Source organism: Dendrobates tinctorius, unplaced genomic scaffold (genome assembly GCF_039654945.1).
Source record: "Dendrobates tinctorius isolate UK_male_01 unplaced genomic scaffold, ASM3965494v1 ptg000113l, whole genome shotgun sequence".
Classification (NCBI taxonomy): domain Eukaryota; kingdom Metazoa; phylum Chordata; class Amphibia; order Anura; family Dendrobatidae; genus Dendrobates; species Dendrobates tinctorius.
In genome coordinates, this window is record NW_027361781.1 from 9,681,551 (window position 1) to 9,709,079 (window position 27,529).

Genomic DNA, 27,529 nt, shown 5'->3' on the forward strand with positions numbered 1-27,529 from the left:
CGACAGGACAACGGATTGGTGGCATAGTGACCTTGACACTACCCGGAAACAGCAGGTGTGCTGGAACCAGGCTGGGCAACAGGGAGTCCCCGTGCCAAAGACACTGCCGAGAACCAGCTGACGGTGCTGGAACCCAGATGGGTATCAAAAGCTCCAAGAGCCAATGGCACTACCGAGGAACAGCTGACGGTGCTGGACCACGGTTACTAGGCAGGAGGTACCTGTGCTAGAAAGCACTACCAAGGACCAGCTGACGGTGCTGGACCTCGGATACCGAGATGGAGGCACCTAGGCCAAAGGCTCTGGTGAGAACCAACAGACAGTGCTGGAACCCGGGTGGGTAGCAGAAGGTACCCATTGAAAGCAAAGTAGCCAGGCCGCAAGCCGGCCGCAGTTACCGAAACCCACAGTCCTACAGGGGGTCCATGTCCCATTGGCACTACGGATCCAGCCTTCAGTGCCAGTTCCCACAGCCCACATAGGAGTCACCTAAACTGCAGGCACCGTAGAGTCGGCTAACCCGGCCGCAAGACGACAGGACAACGGATTGGTGGCATAGTGACCTTGACACTACCCGGAAACAGCAGGCGTGCTGGAACCAGGCTGGGCAACAGGGAGTCCCCGTGCCAAAGACACTGCCGAGCACCAACTGGCGTTGTTGGAGCCCAGGGACAATCATGGTGTAGGCCGAGGCCTACTTGGTGGTAGTTTTAGATTGTTTGTAGGCTACAACAGACTGTCAACGTGCTCCAATTAGGCATCTGTCTCCACTCTGTTTCCAGGATTTCACGTGACCACCAACACTGCCAGTTTATGCGTTCAGTAGCCGTCTGCCCAATCCACACGTGTTGCTGTGTTACTGGGATTCTGTAATGTCAGCAGATCCCCTGATGTGTGTCTGCCACTGTCTCCTGCTCTGTCCACTTTCCCACCGCTTGCAGTTTAAATCTGAAGTAGTTACAATTTGGAGGCAGCAGCAGTTTGCCCTCCACACAGCAGGGGATCAGCTGACGTTACTGACCCCCACTTTCACATGAACGAGTGTGTTTTTCTGTGTGGACAACACTTCCAAGCACCAACTAGCATTGTTGGAACCCAGGGACAATCATGGTGCAGGCCGAGGCCTACTAGGAGCGAGGTGTAAAGCAGAGGTATTTTGACTTTGGAGGGAGCAGGACACTTTGCCCTCCACACAGCAGGGGATCAGCTGACGTTACTGACCCCCACTTTCACATGAACGAGTGTGTTTTTCTGTGTGGACAGCACTTCTGAGCACCAACTAGCATTGTTGGAACCCAGGGACAATCATGGTGCAGGCCGAGGCCTACTAGGAGCGAGGTGTAAAGCAGAGGTATTTTGACTTTGGAGGGAGCAGGACACTTTGCCCTCCACACAGCAGGGGATCAGCTGACGTTACTGACCCCCACTTTCACATGAACGAGTGTGTTTTTCTGTATGGACGGCACTTCCGAGCAACAACTGACGATGTTGGAGCCCAGGGATAGTCATTTTGTAGGCTGAGGCCTACTTGGAGGCAGTTTAAGATAAGACGTTGTTTGAATTTGGAGGCAGTAGCAGTTTGTCCTCCACACAGCAGGGGATCAGCTGACATTACTGAACCCCACTTTCACATGAACGAGTGTGTTTTTCTGTGTGGACAGCACTTCCGAGCACCAACTAGCATTGTTGGAGCCCAGGGAGAACCAGGGTGCAGGCCGAGGCCTACTTGGTGGCAGTTTTAGATTGTTTGTAGGCTACAACAGACTGTCAACGTGCTCCAATTAGGCATCTGTCTCCACTCTGTTTCCAGGATTTCACGTGACTAACAACACCGCCAGTTTATGCGTACAGTAGCCGTCTGCCCAATCCACACGTGTTCCTGTGTTACTGGTGTTCTGTAATGTCAGCAGATCCCCTGATGTTTGTCTGCCAATGTCTCCTGCTCTGTCCACATTCCCACCACTTGCAGTGGGAAGGTGGACAGCGCAGGAGACAGTGGCGGACACACATTGGGGGATCTGCTGACGTAACAGAACCCCAGTAACACAGGAACACGTGTGGAATGCGTGGATGGCAACTGTGAGCAGGAACTGGCGGTGTTGGAGGTCAGGGGAAATACTAGAGACAGAGTGGAGACAGAGGCCAAATCAGAGAATGTTTAAATCTGAAGTAGTTACAATTTGGAGGCAGCAGCTGTTTGCCCTCCACACAGCAGGGGATCAGCTGACGTTACTGAACCCCACTTTCACATGAACGAGTGTGTTTTTCTGTGTGGACAGCACTTCCGAGCACCAACTAGCGTTGTTGGAGCCCAGGGAGAACCAGGGTGCAGGCCGAGGCCTACTAGGAGCCAGGTGTAAAGCTGAGGTATTTTGACTTTGGAGGGAGCAGGACACTTTGCCCTCCACACAGCTTGGGATCAGCTGACGTTACTGACCCCCACTTTCACATGAACGAGTGTGTTTTTCTGTGTGGACAGCACTTCCGAGCACCAACTAGCATTGTTGGAACCCAGGGACAATCATGGTGCAGGCCGAGGCCTACTAGGAGCCAGGTGTAAAGCTGAGGTATTTTGACTTTGGAGGGAGCAGGACACTTTGCCCTCCACACAGCAGGGGATCAGCTGACGTTACTGACCCCCACGTTCACATGAACGAGTGTGTTTTTCTGTGTGGACAGCACTTCTGAGCACCAACTAGCGTTGTTGGAGCCCAGGGTGCAGGCCGAGGCCTACTTGGTGGCAGTTTTACAGTGTTTGTAGGCTACAACAGACTGTCAACGTGCTCCAATTAGGCATCTGCTTCCACTCTGTTTCCAGGATTTCACGTGACTAACAACACCGCCAGTTTATGCGTACAGTAGCCGTCTGCCCAATCCACACGTGTTGCTGTGTTACTGGAGTTCTGTAATGTCAGCAGATCCCCTGATGTTTGTCTGCCAATGTCTCCTGCTCTGTCCACATTCCCACCACTTGCAGTGGGAAGGTGGACAGCGCAGGAGACAGTGGCGGACACACATTGGGGGATCTGCTGACGTAACAGAACCCCAGTAACACAGGAACACGTGTGGAATGCGTGGACGGCAACTGTGAGCAGGAACTGGCGGTGTTGGAGGTCAGGGGAAATACTAGAGACAGAGTGGAGACAGAGGCCAAATCAGAGAATGTTTAAATCTGAAGTAGTTACAATTTGGAGGCAGCAGCAGTTTGCCCTCCACACAGCAGGGGATCAGCTGACGTTACCGAACCCCACTTACACATGAGCGAGTGTTTTGTCTGTGCGGACAGCACTTCTGAGCAACAACGGGCGTTGCTGTAGCCCAGGAAATAAAGTTCAGGTCATAGAAACATGAACACAACAGGAGACCTGGATCCTGTTGCCAGCCAATTATTTATTCTGGAAGAGGACTGGCAAATTCAGGTGAGATCCAGGCCTTGTTCATTTTCACAAAAGTAAGCCGGTCAACATTATCGGCGGATATTCGCATGCGACGGTCTGTTACCACACCACCTGCAGCACTAAAGACACGTTCCGATAATACACTGGCAGCAGGGCAAGCCAGCACCTCCAATGCATACTGGCTAAGCTCTCGCCATGTATCCAGCTTAGAGACCCAATACTTGAATGGGGAAGAGCCATCTGGGAGAACACTAACAGGGCACGATAAGTAGTCTGTCACCATCTGACGGAAACGTTGCCTCCTGCTGACTGGAGCCGTCTGTGATGGTGTAGCCGTTTGTGGCGGTCCCACAAAACTTTTCCACATTTGGGCCATACTGGCCTTGCCTTGTCCTGTGGCACTGCCTCTGCTACCTCTTTGTGCAGAGCTTCCTCCACTGCCTCTACCCACTTGGCTGCTTTGAAAAGCACTACCAGCAACACTTGTGGGGGGAATGGAGAACATGATGGCCTGCACAAGTGTTTCTTGGTACTCCCGCATTTTTCGCTCCCGGTTCAACTGTGGTATGAGGCTTTGTAAGTTGTCCCGGTAGCGAGGATCTAGGAGGGTGTACACCCAATAATCAGCCGTGTGGAGAATGTTGGCGATGCGGCGGTCATTTAGCAAGCACTGCAGCATGAAATCAACCATGTGCTGCAGACTGCCAGCTGGACCGGAAACGCTGTCCCCAGCTTGAGGCAGCATCTCTGCCTGCTCAGCATCACCCCACCCTCGCTGTACACACTGACTACTAGAGCCTTGTGTACCTCCCTCCTCTGGAGAGATGTGTTCCTCCTCCTCCATTGACTCCTCGTCATCCTCCTCACTAAGTGTCCCCTGCCTGGGCCTTTGTGTGGAAGCACGTTGCGCAGACTTGCCAGAAACAGATGGCATTTCTGACTGCTCATCCTCGACCTCTTCAAAAACCTCCTCACTTAGTGCTTGTAAGGTTTTTTGAAGCAGACAGATGAGGGGGACAGTCATGCTGATTAGTGCATCATCTGCACTGGCCATCCGCGTGGAGTCATCGAAGGCACGCAAAACTTGGCAGATGTCCCTCATAGTGGCCCACTCAGTGGTGGTGAAGTGTGTCCGGCGCATAGTGCGACTTGTTTGCGCCTGATGCAGCTGGTACTCCATTACTGTTGCCTGCTGCTCACACAACCGCTCCAACATATGTAACGTTGAATTCCACCTGGTGGGGAGGTCACATATGATGCGATGTTCTGGCAGGCGGAATCGGCGTTGCAGAGATGCAATGCGCGATCTTGCCATGCTGGAACGCCGCAAGTGAGCACACTCTAGGCGAACCTTGTGCAGCAGTGCATCAAGATCCGGATAGTCCCTCAGAAAGCTCTGCACGACCAAATTGAGCACGTGTGCCAGACATGGTATGTGAGTGAGGTTGCCTAGGCCCAGAGCTGCCACTAGATTTCGGCCATTGTCACTCACTACCAAACCTGGCTGGAGATTCGCTGGCACAAACCACACATCGCTCTCCTGCTTGATGGCATTCCAGAGCTCCTGTGCTGTGTGGCTCCGATTCCCCAAAGAAATTAATTTAAGGACGGCCTGTTGACGTTTGGCCACACCTGTGCTCATATCTGGCCTAACAGGCTCACACAGTGCTGATTCCGAGGAACTAGAGTAGGAGGAGGACTCAATATGTACAGACTGCATTCCTGCAATCCTTGGAGTTGGCAGAATACGTACAGAGCCACTCTCCAGATCTGTACCCGGCTCCACAACATTGACCCAATGGGCAGTGAGGGAAAGGTATCGTCCCTGTCCATGGCTACTGGTCCACGCATCGGTGGTCAGGTGGACCTTGCTACTGACGGCATTTAGTAGCGCATTTTTAATTTTTCCCTCCACATGCTTTTGCAGGGCAGGGACAGCTTGCCTGCTGAAATAAAAGCGGCTGGGCACATTGTATTGTGGAACTGCCAATGACATAAAGTTCCGGAATGTGTCAGTCTCCACCAGCCTGAATGACAGCATCTCAAGGGCCAGTAGTTTGGCAATGCCGGCATTCAGAGCCAGTGCTCGGGGATGGTTTGCCGAGTATGGCCGCTTTTTCTCCCATGCCTGTGCTACCGATTGCTAGTGAGTGGCCTGGGAGGGTGCTGATGACTGCGAACGTGGTTCAGTGGGTGGAATTTCACTGGGTCTCTGGACAACAGTGGCAGTGGTTCTTCCATGGCGTTCCAGTGAGGAAGCCGAACCAGCTGTGTGTGAGCTGGAGGAAGAGGCCCCAACACGAGCTGAAGAGGTGGTAGGTGCTGCTGAAGGTTGGCCTACATCTTTAGTGTGTCTGTGTAACTCCACCTCGTGCTTGGTACGCACATGTTTCCACATATTTGTGGTATTGAGGTTGCTCACATTTTTCCCTCGTTTCACTTTCTGATGACACAGCTTGCATTTGACAAAGCAAATGTCATCTGCAACTGTGTCAAAAAAAGACCACGCACTGCAAGTCCTGGGAGCGCCCGTTTTGTGTTTTGGAAGAGGATTGCTCCTCACGGGTGCCAAAGTGGAGGCTACAGGCAACCAAGTCTGCCCCCGCCCTCTCCCTCCTCTTTTGGCCGTTCAGGGAATCTCTTCCTCAGAGCTGCTCCCACCACCTTCCTGTGGCTGAAGCCATGATGGGTCAAGGACCTCATCATCTCCACTCCCCTCTTCAAGCACCGGCTGGTCCTGGGTTGTCTCGCCAGCACCGTACGCACCAGAAATTGGCAACTGAGTCTCATCATCATCTGATGCATACTGAGGTGTGCTGACCATAGGCACTGGCCCACCCGCCTCTTCAGATTCAGAGGGACAAAGCAGTTGCGCATCACTGCATACTCCCTCTTCTTCACGCTCTAGAATGCTGCTTGGCTGGCCACCTCTTTCCAAGCCAACAGATTCTGAGAACAGAAGTAAAGATTGAGATGGCTCCTGTCCAGGGCTCTCAGACTGCCTGGGCAATTTGGCAGGTGGTGAAGAGACAGATGGTTGCTCTTCAGTGCTCTGGCCTTGGGAGGATGCGGAAGTAATTGAAGTGGATGCGTTAGCTGCCATCCATCCGACAACGGCTTCAATTTGTTCGTCACGCAGCAGTGGGGTACGGCGAGGTCCTACAAAGCTGCGCATGAAGGACTGTTGCCTGGTAAAAGTGGGGGATGCCGGGTCACTGGTGGCCGCAGCAGATACCGAATCCCCACGTCCTCTCCCTGCTGAATCCCCCCGTCCTCTCCCTGCTGAAACTCCACGGCCTTACTCCCTGCCTTCTTCATCTTGGTAGACTGATAAAGATAGGCAGAAAAGTAAAAAAGGGGTGGCTTAGTGTTCTTATTCCTGAACACCTGCTAACCAGTATAAGAAACACTAATTTGGCTAAGAGTGTGTGTACTACACTTTAGTATGATCTAATGTGGCCTAGACAACTGTAAAGTGGAGTGTTTGGTGAACTTTATTTCCTTTTTTTTTTTTGGGTGGGGGGAAAGGAAAGGATGTGACCAAAGTTTGAAAGCTATAGTATCACAAACTTTTTGGAGCGATTACAATGCAGGAGCTAACCTACAATGCAATTGATGAGGCTCCAAAAAATAGGGTGATACTAGCCTGGCTGGCCCTGAAGGGCACAAGCCAGCAAAAAGGCTCCTCTATCTAATCCTATACAGTGTTTGCAACCAACCAATGACAATGGATGCGGTTGGAAGCACACAAATATAGGAGCAAAAATCTGGCTAAATTTGCTGCAAAAAAGGGACTATGTATGAGGCAGTGACGCACGCTGAGCGGACTACAGCTAGCGGTGGCTGTAGAACACACTGCAACGTGAGCTGCACTCACACACAGAGAGACCTATCAGACAGCCAAAAACAGTGCAGAGAAATGGGCTATAGCACTGAAAGGCTGCTGAAAGGCTCCGCTGTCCACTCCTTTAGTGTTTTCAACCAACGTATATGGATACGTATGGAAGCACACTATACAGGAGAAAAAAAAAGCAGCAATAAAAGAAAAATGTGTATGAGGCAGAGACACACGCTGGCCGGCCTACAAGCAGACGTGCCTGCAGGACACACTACACAGCGTGGGTCTGCACTCACACAGCCCTTGCAGACAGCTGTGAAAACAGCGCTGCTAGGGAAAAGCAAGCTACAGTGGTGGTTTATGTAGCCTGGATAAAGCACAATATTGTTTTTAGAATCGCTATTTCTAACTGTCCCTCACAGTCTTCAACAGCAGCCTGTCCCTAACTGAATTCACAGCAGAGTGACCAGAAATGGCGGCTGCAGCGCTTTTTATAGTGCATCATGACATCATTTCAGCAGCCAATCACAGCCATGCCAGTAGTTAACATGCCTACATGCCTAACAGGATATGCCCACACTTCTGAGGATCCCCATTGGCTGAATCAAATCGAGCGGGCTCCTAGCATTATGGGAACTTCCGATTCCGGTATTCGATATGAAAAAAGTATCGGAACTAAGTATCGGAATTCCGATACAGCTAATATCGGCCGATACCCGATACTTGCGGTATCGGAATGCTCAACACTAATTGGCACACATACTGTGTATGTGGCCACTGCAGCCAATCACAGGCCTCAATGATCTGGCAATATTCCCAAGGTTACATAGTAACATAGTTTTGAAGGCTGAAGCAAGACCTTATGTCCATCTAGTTCAGCCTATTTTTAGTGCAGTTGTTCTGCAATGTTGATCCTGGGGAAGGCAAAAAACCCATAGAGTAGAAGCCAATTTTCTCCATAGGGAAAAAAATTCCTTCCCCTAAGCTGGGTCAACCATCTACCTATAATATTCTGTTATTCGTAACCTTCTTGTACCTCACTATTCTGATTCTTAGCTGATAGGCATAATGTCACATTTTCTCCGACACCTGCACCTGTGACGATTGCTTCTTTGACCAGGCACCATCGTGCTCATTCTGCCTGAAGCTCTAATGATAGAGGAGATGATGGAACCAAAAGCTCTGGGCAGTGTAGTCACTGCTCAGACAGTAAGATTAGGGTGACTGGGAGCTGTATTAACATCCAGTCTGGCAGTATGGGTGTGTATGTTGTCCAGCAGGAGTTTATTAGTTCCCTGCTCCAGCCATGTGGAAAGCACCATATATTGCTCTCCTCTTTTCCTGTTTTGACTTCAGCCTGTCTACTCATTTTGGACCTTCTTTGCTCTCTTTGTTCGGTCTTGGCTACCTGACCATTCCAACCAGCTTTCACCACCATCCAGAAGTTAACTTAATGGTCCCAGCTAGGGATGAGCGAGTAGTGAAATACTTGGACTCACTGTACTCGTTACGAATAGCTCCTAATACTCGGGTATTCGTAACGAGTAGCGAGTTCAATGTAAGTCTATGGGAAATGTGAGTAATGGGCTGTGTGTGGGGCTGTGTTGGCCTGTGCCGGGCTCTGCAGGCTCTGCCGGGCCTGTGCTGGGCTGTGTGGGGACTGTGCCGGGCTGTGTGGGGCTGTGCTCGACTGTGTGGGGACTGTGCCGGGCTGTGCGGGGCCTGTGCGGGCTGTGCCGAATATTGCGAGGCGAATAGTGAAATTTACTTGCTAGGATTCGAGTACCGCAAGTACCGCATTACTTGCCGAGTACCAAATCCTAACGAGCATACTCGCTCACCCTTAGTCCCAGCCAAGAGGCCTCTTGGTAAATCCAAAACCCTTTGCAGGGGTAACAAGGAGAAGGCAAGTAGAACACCTTGGATCTGGTAAACGGAGTAACTTGTACTAATCCTTTCTATGGTAGCCATTTTTAGAGCTGCCCGGCGACCACTGAGAAAGTCACATTACACACAAACTTCAATAATTGCCACACTACAGAGGCCCAAGCATTATGTGATCTAGTCCCTGTTCCCACCCGGTTCCACATTTTCAACATTACAATCACGCCAGGCTAAATGTTGCTAATGTTAATGGGAGCTACTATGGCCAGTAACATCTCCGGACTTGTCTACCATCTGGGACGCCATTGGTCAGCAATTGCAAAGTAAGCTGCCAACAGTGCATCTTGACGATTTGCACCCAACAACATTGTTAAACCATTTATAAGTGTGGCTATTTTTGCATGTGTAGCGTGTATTCCATAGTGAATAAATCGAGATTTTCTAAACATTTTATTTCCATTTTTTCAGCATTTGCATCTTATGAACATATCTAGCCAGTCTGAAATTTCCATAATTCCATGACTTTTTCTTTTGGGTGTTGCTATTTAGTGGAGTGTGTAAGTCATGGAACACTGCTTATGGCGTCATAGCTGACACCGGGCATTTCTGAGATGTCCTCAGTATCTTAAATAAACCAGTTTTCTAGTAACTACATTTTAGTCCGAATCACTTGTGCTGTTTCCAGCAAACATTGTTTTTGTTGTGTTATCTGTACAGCAAAAGAAAAATCTAATATACAGTCGAGACTGGAATAACATCTTTATTAGAAGGATAGCCAGTAATCCATTTCAACTAGCAGGAAACATTTTTGCTATCAGTACTTGGAAGATGATTAATTATTTTGAGATACTTCACTTTCTAGTATGCAATGTTAGTTTAAAGCTTTGACCTTGCAAAAAGAGATAATAACCGACCATATCCGACAGCATCCGTGTGATTAATACGGCAAGCTGCCGAAAACATCTGACTTTCCTTTCCTGAATACCACTGAAATGCATGAACACACCGAGGAACGCGTCGCCTTGTTCACCCACTATCCCAATAATTCATCACCCTAACAATAATGACATTCAAATATCATAATTACAGCTCTTTTCTGAAAAATAAAAGCGAAGAAAAAAATGCAGTCTCCTCTTTTCAGCCATTAGTGCCAGGAAATGGCTTCTTTTTTTTTCATATTACTTACACAATCTAAACTAAATGCAGATTTCCCATTTTTCATAAAATGTTCATTCGCCCTATTAGTCTCACTCGTAGCAGTGCGAGGACTCATGTTAGCCTGTAAGATGGACGACGCTGGGTGCGCACAGCATGGTAAAAATCCATAACGTTTTATTCAGTTCATTTGCTGTTACAGGTCTGAAAATCTGTGGGAACTCGAATCGTTTATTGCCTATTTATTTAAAGTTAGAATATTAACCATGAGAGAAAAGCAGCCTGAGGGTACATTTATATGGGAAGTTTTTCAGATTTTTTTCTATGCGTATATATATTCCATAGGAGTATGCTTCCTTGTGGCTCAGTTGTCATAATTTTTGTAACTTAATGTAAACAGATATTCACAACTAGGCAAGTTATTGACTATTTACAACACAGGTGATAATTTGCTGATCACTGGGTGCCCAAGCCCACAATCATTGCCCATGAGTTTTCGGGAGACAGTATCTTCTGGAGTGCAGTGATCAGCCATCTCCAAGAATCCCATGGATTTTGAATGGGATGGCATGCACTACCATCCCTCCAGAGCCTTGTTCTCAGATTCACTGGGATCACAGCTGTTGGACCCCATCAATCAGCAACTTATCATCTATCCTGTGCATATTGTAGGTAATAATTTACTAAGTCAGGAATAACTCTTTAAAATTATTGCATGAAAAAGGGGTTGTTTCTGCAGGATGTCCATGAATCTCTACAAACCTCATTCAGATGAATGAGACAGGCACATAAAGTTCTAGAGGAAATTTGCTGATATAACCCTATAAAAAAATTCTGAAGCAATATTTATATATTTAGGGGCATAGCTGTAGGTGTGTAGAGGCAAGAAGAGCAGAATCTATATCCAAGGGTTAAGCTCACTATGCCCTCTATGGTCTTATGCTCCACTCAGGACAAAATAGCTTATTAGTAGAGATGGGCGGACACCTGGATGTTCGCGTCCAATGCGTTCAGCCGAACAGCTACAAAAAGTTCGAGTTTGGGTACCATACCCGAAACCGAACCCTGACCCCATTCACTTGAATGAGGGGCCCGGACATGCAGTGTTTGCTGCGCTGTCATGTGCATGACAGCTCGGCAAACACTGCTTCTGATCGGCAGGGAAATACCAGCCCTCAGCTGTCAGCTTCAGCAAGGATAGTTATCAAGAATAGAGGGGTCCCCAAGCTGTTTTTTTTAATTATTTAAATAAATATTTAAAAAAAACACCATGGGGTCTCCCCATTTTTGACAACCAGCCTTGCTAAAGCAGACAGCTGGGGGTTGGTGTTTTCAGGCTGGTAAGGAGCCTTGGATATTGCCCCCCAGCCTAAAAATAGCAGCCTGCAGCTGCCCAGAAAAGGCACATCTATTAGATGCACCAATTCTGGCGCTTTGCACAGCTCTTCCCACTTGCCCTGCAGCGGTGGCAAGTGGGGTTCATATTTGTGGGGTTGATGTCACCTTTGTATTGTCAGGATACATCAAGCCCACATCTTATCAATGGAGAGGCATCTGTAAGACACCTATCCATTACTAATCCTATAGTTGTATGGTAAATAAACACACAGCCAGAATAAAGTCTTTTATTTGAAATAAGACTAAACACAATTTTCCATTTTTATTTAAATGCTTAATTCCAGCGAAGCCCTCAATCTCCTGTAATAAAAGTAAAATAAAAAGCAACAATATACCATATCTGTACATTGTTATGTCCCATGCCGTAATCCATGTCTGGCGGATAAACAGTTTTCAACCTGGACGGTGCCAAGTTGTGACCGTCCAGGCTGAAAACCACAGGTGACTGAACTGCTGCGAGAGCAGCCTCAAAGACCATTGGTGACGTCATTGATGTTATGTTCTGTCACTCAGGCTCCATTCCCAGCTGGGCTGAACTACCGTGACCTTGGTGACATGATTTTTTGTCACAGTACTAGTTTAGTGCACATGTTCACAGTGTCTTTTTTCTGCAGTTTATTAAGTGGTTCTAAAAATGATGTGAAAGGCAATTACATCAAGCTCAAAAGAATCTTCTCATTCACTTCTATGTAAAAACTAAAAAAATAATAATAATGTTGTCTATATAGCGCTAGCATATTCTGTAGCACTTTATAATTAGGTGGGGACTTGTACAAGCAAAAAATACATTCACAAAGTAAAACATAGTTCAAGAGTTATAGGAGTGAGGTCTCTGCTCGCAAGCTTACAATCTATAAGGAAATAGGGAGGACACAATAGGTAAAAAGTGCTTGTCCTGCACAGTCCAGCTGTCATTATAATAAATAGGGCTGAATGATCTGTTCACCAGCCACTGTCTGCCTAGGTACAGTTGCCAATTGCTATTGGGTGCACAGAGGAAGTGGACACAGATGAATAGGAGTCACCAGGCTCTGAGGATAATTTACAAAAATGGAATGTTTAGGAAGAGTTACATTGGTGTATTGAGGTGATAGACCTTTCTAAAGACTTGTGCTATTAAAGCACATTTAAAAATGTAGAGGCTAGGTATTTGTCAGATTTTCCAGGGTAGTGCAATCCAGAAAACTGGAGCAGCTTGAAAGAAATCTTGGAGACGGAGGTAGGAGGTTCCAGTTATGGAGGATGTTAGTCTTAGATCAGTTGTGGACCAGAAAGCATGGGTAGAGTCATAGACAGAGATGATTGAGGAGAAATAGGGTGGTGAAGAATTGTGGAGTGCTTTGTGGGTGTGCAAGATAAGTTTTTATTGCATTCTGTAACAAATGGCCATCCAGTGTAGTGACTGACACAGGCTGCTGCATCCAGGATGGATTGGAGAGGAGAAAGTTTGGCCATAGGGAGACTAATCAGTATAGCGCTGCAGTAGTCCAGATGAGAATGAATAAGAGCGACTGTAAAAAAATGTTGCAGTTTCAAAGGTTAGAAATGGCCCAGTTCTGAAGTTGTTTTTAAGGTGCAGGTAATAGGAGAGAGTGAATGAATGTACTGTATATAGGTAATAAGTAAGATGAGCGAAGCTGTGGATGTCTGTGTTCAGCTGGTTCAGGTAGAATTTTTTTTCAAAGTCTGGTTCAGGTAGAATTTTTTTCAAGGTATGATTCAGGTTGAGAACTTTACCCAAACTTGACCACGGACCATGAACTTCGTATGCAGTGAAGAGCAAAAGGGTAAAAATGTTTTGAACTTTTGACTTTCATGCTCCATAGCTCACCAGCCACTACTGCTTTGATTGTGAAACTACCATCATTTCATAGACATTCATCTTGGATATCTCATACATAAATTTGACTTGCCACTATTTAGCGCGTGATTAATTCTGCAGATACTTGTCATGTCACAGAATTGTTACTGTTTTGCTCCTGGTGGTGGAAAAACATTTTTCTTCATGAATACTACAAAATGCAACCCGTTCTCACATTCCCTAATGGCTAAATGTATTATTAGGTTGATTTTTTCAATAAGGAACCACCATTTCTTCACTGAAACTTCAATTCCAAGCTGTAAATGCTGGACCAGACACTGATACTTAATGCATGGCCCATGGCTGACTGCTGCTGTGCCATTTGCAAATTTCTACTGTGTCAATTGATGCCACTTTTCATGGTATTTGCCCCTTATTTTAGCTGTTTGCGAAACTTTTTGTCACCCCTCAAGGTGTTGTGTATACATTTGTTTTGGCCTCCCATTGAATTTTATGGGGCTCGGGTACATTTGTTGAACCATTCGGCGAACGTCTAAATGTTCGGCAAATTGAACCTAACCGAACTATGAAAGGGTCGCTCATCTCTAATTATAAGTTTATGCTTAAGACATACAAATCCACCCTTCACCTCTTCAAACATGCCTTCTTCAACACCCTCATTTTCTCACTATCTATTAATCCTAAATGACTCTTATTACTCTATCCTTAATTCAAGAGTACAGTCCCCTACCACCGACTTCAGACATGATGAACTGGCCAAATATGTCAAAGAAATTCTCTAACAGGAAACACATCTCCTTCAGTCTTAACATCTCCTTCAGTCCCTTTCCACAGCTGTCATCACTCACCTGACTAAAATATTTAATTTCTCTGTCACATCTGGTATTTTGCCCTCCTCATTTAAACACTCCAGAACATATCCATTACTTTAAAAACTATCCCTTGACCAGAATAGTGCTGCTAACTACAGACATATCTCCTATCTTCCCTTCATCTCTAAACTCCTGGAATTCTTGGTCCTCTCCTGTCCAGTGCGCTACCTCTAAGATCACTCTCTTCTTTACCCTTTATAATCTGGTTTCTGCTCTTTACACTTTGCTGAAAATGCCTTTACTAAAGTCTCTGATGATCTACTAAGAGCGAAATCTAATGGTCACTGCTCCCTGCCGATTCCCCTGGATCTTTCTGCAGCATTTGACACTGTGAATCACCAGCTCCTTCTCACTATGCTCCTTGCTATCCGCCTCAAGGACATTGATATTTTCTGGTTCTCCTCCTACCTCTCTTTGTGGTCCATCACTGTATCTTTTGCTGGCTCCTCTTCCTCTCCTCTTCTCCTTACTGTCCGGGTTCCTCAAGGTTCCATCATAGTCTCCCTCCTTTTTCCTTACACTGGACAAGCAATCAGTAGATTCAATTTCCATTACAATCTCTATGCTGATGACACCCAAATATACACATTGTCTCCTGACATCATCCCTGCATTACTGCAAAATACCAGTGATTGTCTTTCAGCTGTCTCTAAAATTATGTCAGCCCTCTATCTAAAACTGAATCTGTGAAAAACTGAACTCCTTGTGTTTCCTCCCTCTACTAACCTGCCTATGCTCAATTTGCTATTTCTGTGTGTGGTTCCACCATTACTCCCGAAAAACATGCCAGCTGTTTTGGTGTCATATTGATTCAGATCTTTCCTTCACTCCCCACATCCAATCAGTCACCCGATCATGTCACCAACACCTCACAACCATTTCTATAATTTGACCTTTCAGAAACTTTGACTCAGGAAAAACTCTAACTGTTTCTCTTATTCTTTCTAGTCTGGACTATTGGAATTTTCAACTAATCAGTCTCCCTCTTACTAAACTCTCCCTTCTCCTGAAGGCAGCAGCCAGGATCATATTCCTTTCCAGCCACTACACCACTGCTGTGTGCTGGGAAAGCCTCAAACAAACGGTTTACCAGAGTTGCTTGTTTGTTAGCCAATATTATCTCTAGGTTCTCCTGTGGCATGATGTTGTGTAATTTGCCTTTGTAGCGTGGATCGAGGATGCTGGCCAGCCAGTAGTCGTCATTCCTCATCATTTTGGCAATGCGAGGGTCCCTTTTTAGGATCCGCAAGGCAAAATCGCACATGTGGGCCAATGTTCCAGGTGTCAATGATGCACTGCCAGTGGTGGGTGGAGGAGCACTTTTTGGCAAATCCTCATCCCTACAGTCACGCACAAACCCTGTACCTGACCTTGGAATGCCAACATTTTCTCTTGACCCCTGAGAAGCATCCCCTTCATCCTCCTCCTCTTCTTCCTCCACCTGTCACGTCTCCGTCAGATTTGGGGCCTGCTGTTCCGGTCGCAGCCACTAGGAGGCGCCGGACCGCCACTTTGCCGTCAGACTCGGGGACGGCTGTTCCTGCCTCGGCCACTGGGAGGCACCGTGGTTCTATTATGTCACCGTCAGACTCAGGGCCTATGGTCCCAGCTTTAGCCACTAGGAGGTGCCGGTCCGTCACGTCACCGTTGGATTCGAGGCCTGCTGTTCCGGTCACGGCCACTAGGAGGCGCCGGACCGCCACTTCACCATCAGACTCGGGGACGGCTGTTCCTGCCTCGGCCACTGGGAGGCGCCGTGGTCCTCCCAGTGAGTTATGGTGAGTTATGAGTTATGGTGGTGACAGAGAAGTGGCTCCTGCGCAGGCATCTGGTGGGCGCAGGCTCCACCCCTCTGTCAGTCATCAGGAGGTTACTGCATCACCGTCTGGCCTGGTCCTGGGGGTGGCCCTAATGACATCACCAGCCCAGGAACCTGTGAGGGATGCCCTGATCCCTCAATTACCTTGGGACTGGTCTTGCAAGCCGCCGGATATATTCTTGGTTCCCCTGTGTGTTACTTAGTGATTGATTTCTGTTTGACTCTGACCTCAGCCTGGATTTGTGATCCCTCTTTTGCCTGACGATTCTGTACTTCTGCTACTCTCCTGGTTTGTGACCTTGGCCTGGATATTCTGACTCTGCTACTTCCTAACGATTCTGTACCTCTGCCGCCCTCCTGGTTTTTGACTCTGACCTTGGCCTGAATTTGACTCTGCTATTGCCTGCCATTTTTTGTACTTCACTCTGACGACCGTCCTGCTCTGGCCGCTGCTCATATTCAGACAGCTACCTCCTGGGCTCTGTGGTAAATCCAGATCCCTGTATAGGGGTAAAGGGTATCAGTGTTTCTCGGGGTGTTGCCTGGCTGCAGCCCAGAACCGCAGACGGACATTACATTATATCCGGCCATAAAATTAACTGCTTCTTGTGTATATACCCAACATATACAAAAGCAGTCTCCCTGAACTTTTTTTTTTTTTCCTTCTTCTGACTGAGCTGATTTTTAGCCTGAGCACCTGTTGCATTGCACAGCCTGGAAGATCACTCTCATTTTCCTGCACAACTATGCGGCAGTCTGGAGTCTTCAGGGAGAGAGCTGCACCTCAGAGATCCATGCTCCTGGCACGTTGACCTCTGGGCAACTACTCTGGCTATGGTTGCCCAGAGGTTCAGGTATTGCCCGCAGATGCGGCTAAAGTTTTATTACCCATTTCAGTTTCATGTGGTCAGAAAACGCTGTGTTTAAACGCGTATGTGGATAGTGGCTCTGAAGGAAATTTTATGGATTCCTTGACTGCTAGGAATCTGGGTGTAACTCTACTAAAACTTAACACCCCTATTAAAACCACGGCTATTAATGGCACATCCATTATTCAGGAGGGGGTTAAGTTTGTTACTCCCAAGGTTGCTATGTCTGTGGGAGCCTTACACACTGAGCTTGTGTCATTTTTTGTGATGGACAATTTAACCTCTGCAGTTATTCTGAGTATGCCATGGTTACGCCAGCACAATCCTGTCATCGACTGGCACTTGGGTGACGTTGTACGCTGGAGCCCACAGTGTCAGAAAAATTGCATATCCTTGGCAGTAAACCAAGTTAAGGTTAAAACCCCCCACATACCGTTTGCTTTCAGAGATTTTGAGGATGTCTTTTCTATTGTAGAATCTGAAAAGCTACCCCCTCACAGAGAGTATGATTGCCCTATTGATCTAATTCCGGATGCCCGTCTCCCTAAGGGAAGAATATTTGTTCTCTCTTGCCCAGAGTGTCAGGCCATGAATGACTATATTGCAGATAGCCTAAGAAAAGGGTTTATCAGACCGTCCATTTCCCCAGTTGGGGCCGGGTTCTTCTTTGTGGAGAAGAAAGATGGTGGTCTCAGACCCTGCATTGATTATCGGGAGTTGAATGCAATCACTATAAAAAACCAGTATCCGCTTCCACTCATCCCTGATCTTTTTAATCAGCTAACAGGAGCCCGTTGGTTTACTAAACTTGACCTCCGGGGGGCATACAATCTGGTCCGCATAAGAAAGGGAGATGAGTGGAAAACAGCCTTCAATACACCCCTTGGCCATTTTGAGTACCTGGTAATACCGTTCGGACTCAGCAACGCACCTGCCGTATTTCAGCACTTTGTTAATGATATTTTTAGAGACATTTGTGGGGTATATGTCGTGGTGTATTTAGATGACATTCTGATTTACTCTGCTGACCCTGTGACACGCTCTCAACACGTCTGTTCTGTGCTACAAAGACTACGTGAACACTCCTTGTTTGCTAAACTGGAGAAATGTGTCTTTTTTGCTGAGGAGGTACAGTTTTTAGGATACATGGTTTCAGGTAAAGGCTTCCGCATGGATCCTGCCAAGGTCCAGCCTATTAAAGCTTGGGTGCAACCCAAATCGCTGAAAGCGCTGCAGCGATTTTTTTGGGGTTCGCTAATTATTACCGCAAGTTTATTAGAGGTTTCTCAGAGATTGCCAAGCCACTCACGGATCTGACCCGGAAAGGGGCGGACGTGGCCAACTGGAATCCTGAGGCAATTCAGGCGTTTCTTACGTTAAAAGAGTGCTTTGTGGCCAACCCAGTTTTGGTTCAGCCGGATCTGGACCGTCCATTTATTGTGGAGGTGGATGCCTCTGAAGTCGGAGTGGGAGCAGTGCTATCACAAGGCACTACATCCTTCACTCAGCTTCGTCCATGTGCGTTTTTTTCCCGCAAATTCTCTTCCACGGAGAAAAACTATGATATAGGGAATCGGGAACTATTGGCAATTAAATGGGCCTTCGAGGAATGGCGTCACTTCCTCGAGGGCACCAAACACAAGATCACGGTAATTACCGATCATAAGAACCTGACATACCTAGAATCAACAAAAAGGTTAAATCCTAGACAAGCAAGGTGGGCATTGTTTTTCTCTAGGTTTAATTTTATAATCACCTTCCGCCCTGGTACAAAAAATGTGAGGGCCGATGCCCTCTCTCGCAATTTCTGCCCCTCACAAGCTGAGGACTGTGATCCAGTTCCGATATTGGCCACTGGGATCATTGTGTCCGCAGTGTCATTGGACCTTCTGGAGGAGATCCGTAAATCCCCAGAACAAGCCCCTGACACTATGCCACCCAACAAATTGTTCGTTCCGCCTGCGTTTCACCTACAAGTGCTTAGAGAATCACATGACTCTGTCTTGGCAGGCCATCCTTGTCTCAATAATACCGCCAGATTGATAACTAGGAATTTTTGGTGGCCGACGGTGGTTAAGGACTGCAAAGAATATGTCTTAGCATGTGAGGTCTGTGCCCGCGCCAAGTCCTCCCATAATCGCCCTGCCGGCTGGCTCCAGTCCTTGCCCATCCCCGAGAGTCCATGGACCCACATCTCCATGGACTTCATTACGGACCTACCGTCCTCAGATGGAAAGACTTGTATCTGGGTGGTGGTGGACAGGTTCAGTAAACAATGTCATTTTGGCCCCCTGTCGGGGTTACCTAACTCGGAAACGTTGAGTAAACTGTTTATTGTACATGTGGTACGTTTACACGGTGCCCCGGTCAATATTGTGTCTGACAGGGGTACCCAATTCGTGTCAAAGTTCTGGAGGGCGTTCTGTAAACGCATTGGTATTGAGCTATCTTTTTCCTCGGCTTACCACCCTGAAACCAATGGTCAAACCGAACGTGTCAACCAGGCTCTGGAGCAATACCTTCGTTGCTACGTCTCAGAACACCAGTCCGATTGGGCAGAACATCTGCCACTAGCCGAGTTTGCCCTAAATAATCAGTATCAGGACTCCATTAAGTCTACCCCCTTTTTCTGCAACCACGGGCTGCATCCGCGCTTTGGCTCATTCTCGGCCAGACTGTCGGAGCTTCCTGGGGTAGAGAAAAATATACATCGTTTAAAAACCATTTGGTCTGAGGTAAACTCGAACTTGAAAGGGGCCCAGGTTAGACAGACCTCGGCAGCGAACAAACGGCGATCCAAAGGACCACACCTGGTAGTTGGAGACAAGGTTTGGCTCTCCACCAAAAACATCAAGCTTAAAGTACCATCTGCCAAACTGGGTCCCAGATTTATTGGTCCATACGAGATTATAGAGGTGATTAACCCGGTGGCCTTCCGTTTAAAACTCCCTCAGTCTTTCAAATTACCCAATGTCTTCCACAAGCCTCTCCTCAAGTTGTATCGCTCCCCAATTCACCCTGTCCCGTCCCCTCCTCCTCCCGTTTCGGTCGGAGGGTCCTTGGAGTATGAAGTCCAGGGTGTCCTTGACTCCCGCCTTGTAAGAGGGTCCGTACAGTATCTGGTACACTGGAAGGGCTACGGCCCGGAGGAGAGGTCCTGGGTCCCTGCGAGGGACATCCATGCTAAAGCACTAATTAGAAGGTTTCACCTCCTTCACCCTGACAAACCAGGTTTTGAGGGTCCGGAGGCCCCTCTTGGAAGGGGGGGTACTGTCACGTCTCCGTCAGATTTGGGGCCTGCTGTTTCGGTCGCAGCCACTAGGAGGCGCCGGACCGCCACTTCGCCGTCAGACTCGGGGACGGCTGTTCCTGCCTCGGCCACTGGGAGGCGCCGTGGTTCTATTATGTCGCCGTCAGACTCAGGGCCTATGGTCCCAGCTTTAGCCACTAGGAGGCGCCGGTCCGTCACGTCACCGTTGGATTCGAGGCATGCTGTTCCGGTCACGGCCACTAGGAGGCGCCGGACCGCCACTTCACCGTCAGTCTCGGGGATGGCTGTTCCTGCCTCGGCCACTGGGAGGCGCCGTGGTCCACCCGTGAGTTATGGTGGTGACAGAGAAGTGGCTCCTGCGCAGGCATCTGGTGGGCGCAGGCTCCGCCCCTCTGTCAGTCATCAGGAGGTTACTGCATCACCGTCTGGCCTGGTCCTGGGGGCGGCCCTAATGACATCACCAGCCCAGGAACCTGTGAGGGATGACCTGATCCCTCAAATACCTTGGGACTGGTCTTGCAAGCCGCCGGATATATTCTTGGTTCCCCTGTGTGTTACTGAGTGATTGATTTCTGTTTGACTCTGACCTCAGCCTGGATTTGTGACCCCTCTTTTGCCTGACGATTCTGTACTTCTGCTACTCTCCTGGTTTGTGACCTTGGCCTGGATATTCTGACTCTGCTACTTCCTAATGATTCTGTACCTCTGCCGCCCTCCTGGTTTTTGACTCTGACCTTGGCCTGAATTTGACTCTGCTATTGCCTGCCGTTTTTTGTACTTCACTCTGACGACCGTCCTGCTCTGGCCGCTGCTCATATTCAGACAGCTACCTCCTGGGCTCTGTTGTAAATCCAGATCCCTGTATAGGGGTAAAGGGTATCAGTGTTTCTCGGGGTGTTGCCTGGCTGCAGCCCAGAACCGCAGACGGACGTTACACCACCTTGTCCAGGACAGTTCCCTGACCAGACAATGGCTGACTGTCATCAAGGCTTCCCTCCTCCTCCTTCACTGCAGACACCTGATCCTTAATGTGTGTCAAACTTTGCATGAGCAGATGCATAAGTGGGATGCTCATGCTTATGATGGCATCGTCTGTGCTTACCAGCCGTGTGCATTCCTCAAAACACTGAAGGACTTTACAGAGGTCTTTCAGCTTTGACCACTGCACACCTGACAATTCCATGTCTTCCCTCAAACTGCCTGCCCGTGTATCCTCCCACAAATGCATTACAGCCTTCCTCTGTTTGCACAGCCTCTCAACCATGTGCAGGGTGGAGTTCCACTTTGTTGCAACATCTATGATTAGGTGGTGCTTGGGGATGTGGAGCAATCTCTGCAGCATCTGCATACGAGTGGAGTGATCGTTTGAGCGACGGATATGCGAGCACAGTCTTCGCACCTTATGGAGCAGGGATGTTAACTCTGGATAATTATTAAGGAAGCACTGCACCACCAGGTTCAAAGTGTGAGCCAGGCATGGTATGTGTATGAGTTTTGCACGGGCTATGACTGCCAAAAAATTATGGCCGTTATCACTGACTACCTTGCCTGTCTCAAGATGTAGACTACCCAGCCATGATTCAGTTTGTCGCTGCAAGTAGTCGGCCAGTACTTCCACAGTGTGTCTGTTGTCACCCAAAGACATCATCTTTAGCACAGCCTGCTGACGCTTACCACTAGCTGTTCGATAGTGAGGTACCTCATGTGCAACACTGCCAGCTGCGGATGGAGTGCTCGTGCGACTGCGCTCAGTGGACGGCAGGGATGGCTTTTCGAGAAAAGAAGTGCCGACTGGGTAGGTCATAGCGTTGGACAGCGTAGGCCATGAGGTCGCGGAAAGCTTCGCTTTCAACCAAACGGTAGGGCATAATCTCTAACAAGATTAGTTTGGCAATGTAGGCGTTCAAGCAAAGTGTACGCGGATGAGAGGATGAGTACTTTCTTGTCCTACTCAGAGTGTCTGGTAGGGTGAGCTGGACTGGAGAGCTGCATATGGGGGAAGAAGCGGTGGACCGGACGGAGTGATAGGGGGTTGTTGATGGTATTGGTGGTGATGGCCTAGATTCAGTGTTGTGTTGCAAAACCATTGTGATTCCCTGAGTGCTTTGGCCTTGCGACGACACCTCCACATTTAGTGCTGGTGGTGTGCTTAACGGTGGCGGTGGTCTTACAGTGGGGGAAGCGATGGAGCGTTGCTGGCTACCTTCAGTCGGAGCAGGTGCACATGTGCTACCTGAGGTTTTGTAGTCCGTCCACGCTTGCAAGTGCATGTTGATTAAATGTCTAAGCATGCAACTGGTATTCAAATTTCTGAGTTGTTTACCTCGGCTAAAGGTCCTTCCGCACTTCTTACAGGTAACCTAAGCCTCATCAGTAGGATTTTGGTCAAAGAAGTGCCACACTGCACACTTCCTGGTATACATTTTCTGGCCTTGCACGCTGTGCTAAGTTGACCGTCTGGCCAAGCTGTCCTGCAACTCTTTAGTTTTTGTTCTACGTTTTTGGAACTGCTGCTGCAATGTCAATGCCTGCTGCGGATACTTCTCCTTATCTGAACTATTGCCAGCGCCACCCTCCTCCCCCAATGGATGCCAATCCGGGTCAAGAACTGGGTCATCCATCACCTCCTCTTCAAAGTCATCTGTACCTTTCTCTTTACCTTCCTCTGTGTCACCGTGTAAGGTGGTATAGTATGCGGGAAGGGGCACCTGAGTTTCATCAGGGTCAGATTCTGACTCAATAGACTGCGAGTGCAATGAAGTGCTCTGGGTCGATGTACCAGCAGAATTATCTAGCAGTGGCTGTGCATCAGTGCACTCCATGTCACATTCATCTTGGACTGGGGAATTCTGGATTTGACTGGATAACCCAGGCATTGTATGTGAAAAGAGCTCCATAGAGAAATCTGAAGTGTGGGCTGCCGCATCCTTAACTTTTGGTGGGGGTGAAGGACACAAGGAAAGGTGTTTTTCCTGACCAGAACCCTGCACTGACGAATCCGTGCTTGCAGGTTTCAAACGTTCAGAAGAGGAGGCAATAGAGCTGGTGGCTGTTTTGGCAATGTACGCCAAAACCTGTTCCTGATGCTCCGGATTTAAACCGGTTTTCCTACTCCAAGAAAAGGTAACCTTACAGGCCCTCTTGGGCCAAATGATGATGCAGGCTCAATACCTCCTGCCTTAGCTGCTATTGTGCTTTTGCCAGAACCAGCCGATGCACCACCACCATCAGTAACAGCTGCACCCCCCTGCCGGCGTCCGCGGCCTCTTCCACCATACTTCCTCATGTTTGGGAAAATGTACCAAAAATACCAGCAGAGAGATGGTATTGTATGAGGTGCATCCAGCTATGTGAGGGGTATTAAAATAATTAAATCTACGTATATATATTTTGTTGGTCACAGACGCTCTCACAGTATGTATTTGACCATATCTAACAAGCAGATATACGGAACTGTATCAGAAGTGTACAGCTGTATACGTTTTTTGTGTAACTAAAAATCTCCGAATGTATTTACGGAGTGTCACACACACACACTGACTCTGTATAGATGTGACTGTAATGCGAACGGCTGATATACAATACTGTTTGAGAATCGGACAGCTCTATACGGTGTCTGTATGGAAAATTGTCAATCTCTGTCTATTTGTATAGGGACTGACACATGCTGTCTCTGTCTAGTTTTGACCATAATCAAACAGCAGATATACAAAACTGTTTGAAAAGCCGACAGCACTCTAAGGTATAGGTCTGGAAAAATGGAAAGACACCTCGGCTTTTTTTTTCAAGAGTCACTCACAAATAGCTTCCATTTGTCCGTGATACAAGGCGGTATATGGTAGTGTGTGAGGAGCGTACACCGCTATACGGCGTCTGTATAGAAAATTGTCAATGTCCATCTATTTGTATAGGGACTGACACACGGTGTCTCTGTCTAGTTTTGACCGTTATCAAACAGCAGATATACAAAACTGTTTGAAAAGCGGACAGCACTCTAAGGTGTAGGTCTGGAAAAGCGAAAAACTCCTTGGCTTTTTTTTCAGAGTCACACACAGATAGCTTCTATTTGTCCGTGATACAAGGCAGTAAACGGTAGTGTGTGAGGAGCGTACACCGCAACACGGTGTCTGTATGGAAAATTGTCAATCGCCGTCTATTTGTATAGGGACTGACTCACGCTGTCTCTGTCTACTTTTGATCATAATCAAACAGCAGATATACGAAACTGTTTGAAAAGCGGACAGCACTCTAAGGTGTAGGTCTGGAAAAACGGAAAAAATCCTTTGCTTTTTTTTCCAGTCACACACAGCTTCTATTTGTCTGTGATACAAGGCGGTACACGGTAGTGTGTGAGGAGTGTACACCGCTATGCAGTGTGTGAAAAAATGATCGCTCAGTAACTCACCAGGACAAAATAATAAAAGTTGGAGTGCTTTGAAAAAATCAGCTTGAACAGCAGTGTGCACACAGCAATTCAGCTAGCAGGTAGCCTTAAAAGGCAGCCTAATCACCACCAGCGCTGCTGCACACAACAAAAATCCTCCCCTTTCACTGCACACTAACTGTACAGTGAAAAGCGCTATCAGCAGAAGCAGTTTTTTCTTCTTCCCTGCCTAATGCTCTCCCTATTCAGAATCAGCAGCAGGAGCAGCTGCACCTCTCCCTGTTGTAAGATCGGCAGAAGTAAGATGGAAGTCGGCGGTCTGTTATGAATGAGTCACCGTAGGAGGCAAAAACAGAAATACTAGCTAAGTCTAGAAAACCAGAGAAGTTGGCAGCTATCGGATTGCAGACCCCTGAACCTAACAACAACAACTAGCAGTAGCCATGGGGGGTTCCTACGGTGCCCTAGACCCCTCGATCACAGCCGGAGAATTACATAGCCTAAAGACAGAAAGGGAAATCTAAACTACCCCAGAGCAGACCCCAAAGCAATAGGCAGCCCCCAACATATAATGACGGTGAAGCAAGATGAAAAAACACTCAGATAGAAAGATAGGCTGAGCAAATGATGGGGCCCAAGCTAACTAAATAGGACAGAATAGAAAAGCTGCTGTCTGCAATCTGCCAAAACCCTCTCAAAAACAAGAGCCAACAGACTGATAGGGAAAAAAGCACTGAAGACGCTAGGCTTCAAAAAGACTATATCAGTACTCAGGTATTATCTGAAGACAGAGCAAAAAGGAATTCAGCTCACCCAGCAGGGAAAGGCAGAAATCCAGAAAAACAAGGCAAAACAAAACCAAAACACAAATGCAAAAAGTAGAGCAGAAAACTTAGCTTTTGAGGAGCAGGAATCAGACTGGTCTCCAAGAATCCCTCAGAGTAATGACCCGCAAGGCAGAAGGGCGTCGGCTGCCTTATATCCAGTCAGCAATCCCAGTTACCCAGTCATCATCATTCTGCTCAGGTGCTTTGTAATCAGCCTCACTACCTTCCTTCACCAGAAGAGGGAGTTCATCAGACCTCAATGGTGAAGGGGAAAATGAACTCACAACAGCGGTCACAGCCTTTTATACCCACTGTGACGCCACACAAAGCCAGCCAATCACTTAAATGCCATTCCCTAAGATGGTGGTGGCGGCTGCCCATGTCATCGCATTGCTCACAGTGTGCGTTCGCCATCATTGGCTGAGAAAAGGCGCTGGAAGCATTATTTGAAACGCGACTTTGGCGCTCTGATCGGCGACCTCATGGCCGACCTCACGCTATGGTTGGGTTTCAATCGGCGAAACCCGACTTCAGCTGAAGTCGGCTATTTTTGAATTTGACCAACCCGTTTTGCTCAACTCTAAACACGACCAATCAAATCCATGAAGCTTTCTTGGGACATCCGGGTATAGTCAATAAATTTTGCTGGGATTGCCTGGAGCTCGCTGTAGAGTGTGTGGTATGCTCCACGGCTCTCCCGGACTTCAATAATCGGATATCTCCAAAAACGCCACTGCTGCCATCTTTGCTGTCTCTCTCTCTGCCTTTCTTGCTGGCAAGCAAATGCAAAAGCCTGAGACAGCGCGATGTCCAGATCCAAGTTGAAGCGAAAACTCTCCCAACCCAGATCCATTGTGACACAGGAAACAGCAGCAAAATCTGAACAATTCAGCTGTCACAGGGTCTATATAAAGAACTCCCATGACACACGCCCACTGGTGTCCAATTGGTGGAGTCTGTTTCAAGGATTTTTCAAGTATTTTCCTCCTGTAAAATGTGACACCTAGAGAACGCATGCCCATAACCGTTTCTACTTGCGCACAAAGACGCAAATCTAAAACCAGCCTAAGAGAAAAGCTGTATTACGCCTCAATGAGCAAGACTTGAAGAAAGGGAACAAGACTTACAGAAAAGAGTATAGAAATTAAGGAAATGGAGACAACAGCTGCTTCCTCAAGGGCCACTGAAAAGTCTCAGAAGAGACTGCGCCTCCACTGTGTACAGATGGGAGGGAACCTGCGAGATATACAGGTATATACTATATACAGGGGAGATGACATACAGTTATATACTATATAGAGTAGGAGAAGACATACAGGTATATACTATATACAGGAGGAGATGACATGTAGATATATACTAAATAGAGGGGGAAATGACATACAGGTATATATTATATACAGATGAGATGACATACAGGTGTATACTAAATACAGGAGAGATAAACATACAGGTATATACTATATACAGAAGAGATGACATAAAGGTTTATACTATATACAGGAGAGATAACATACAGGTATATGCTATATACAGGAGAGATGACATACAGGTTTATACTATATATAGGGGAGATGACATACAGGTTGTTAGGGTTGCGGATCGCACTAAATATAAAATACGCGAAAGTGCGATTGCAACCTGGGGTCCACCGTGCAGATGCCACTATAGACGTTGACTACAGTGGAGTGTTGAGCTCGTGCACTGTGGCATGCAGAGCCACCAGTGGACACCTAAGCCTGGGCGCTTAACAGGCTAGGCTGCACAACACATGCGTACCAAGGGTAGGAGTTTCTTAATGGGTCATTCACCAGAGACATTCATACATGCATACAACACTCACTCCTCATAGTCTGGTAATGTAGTCTATACTAGCGCATGGCCGAGCGGCCATGTGACCCTTCTATACATGGTCCAATCCGAGCTGGAGATGGACCTGAGCATGAGACTTCAAATCTCCAATGAGAGATCTTCCCACGGGCATGCTCAGTG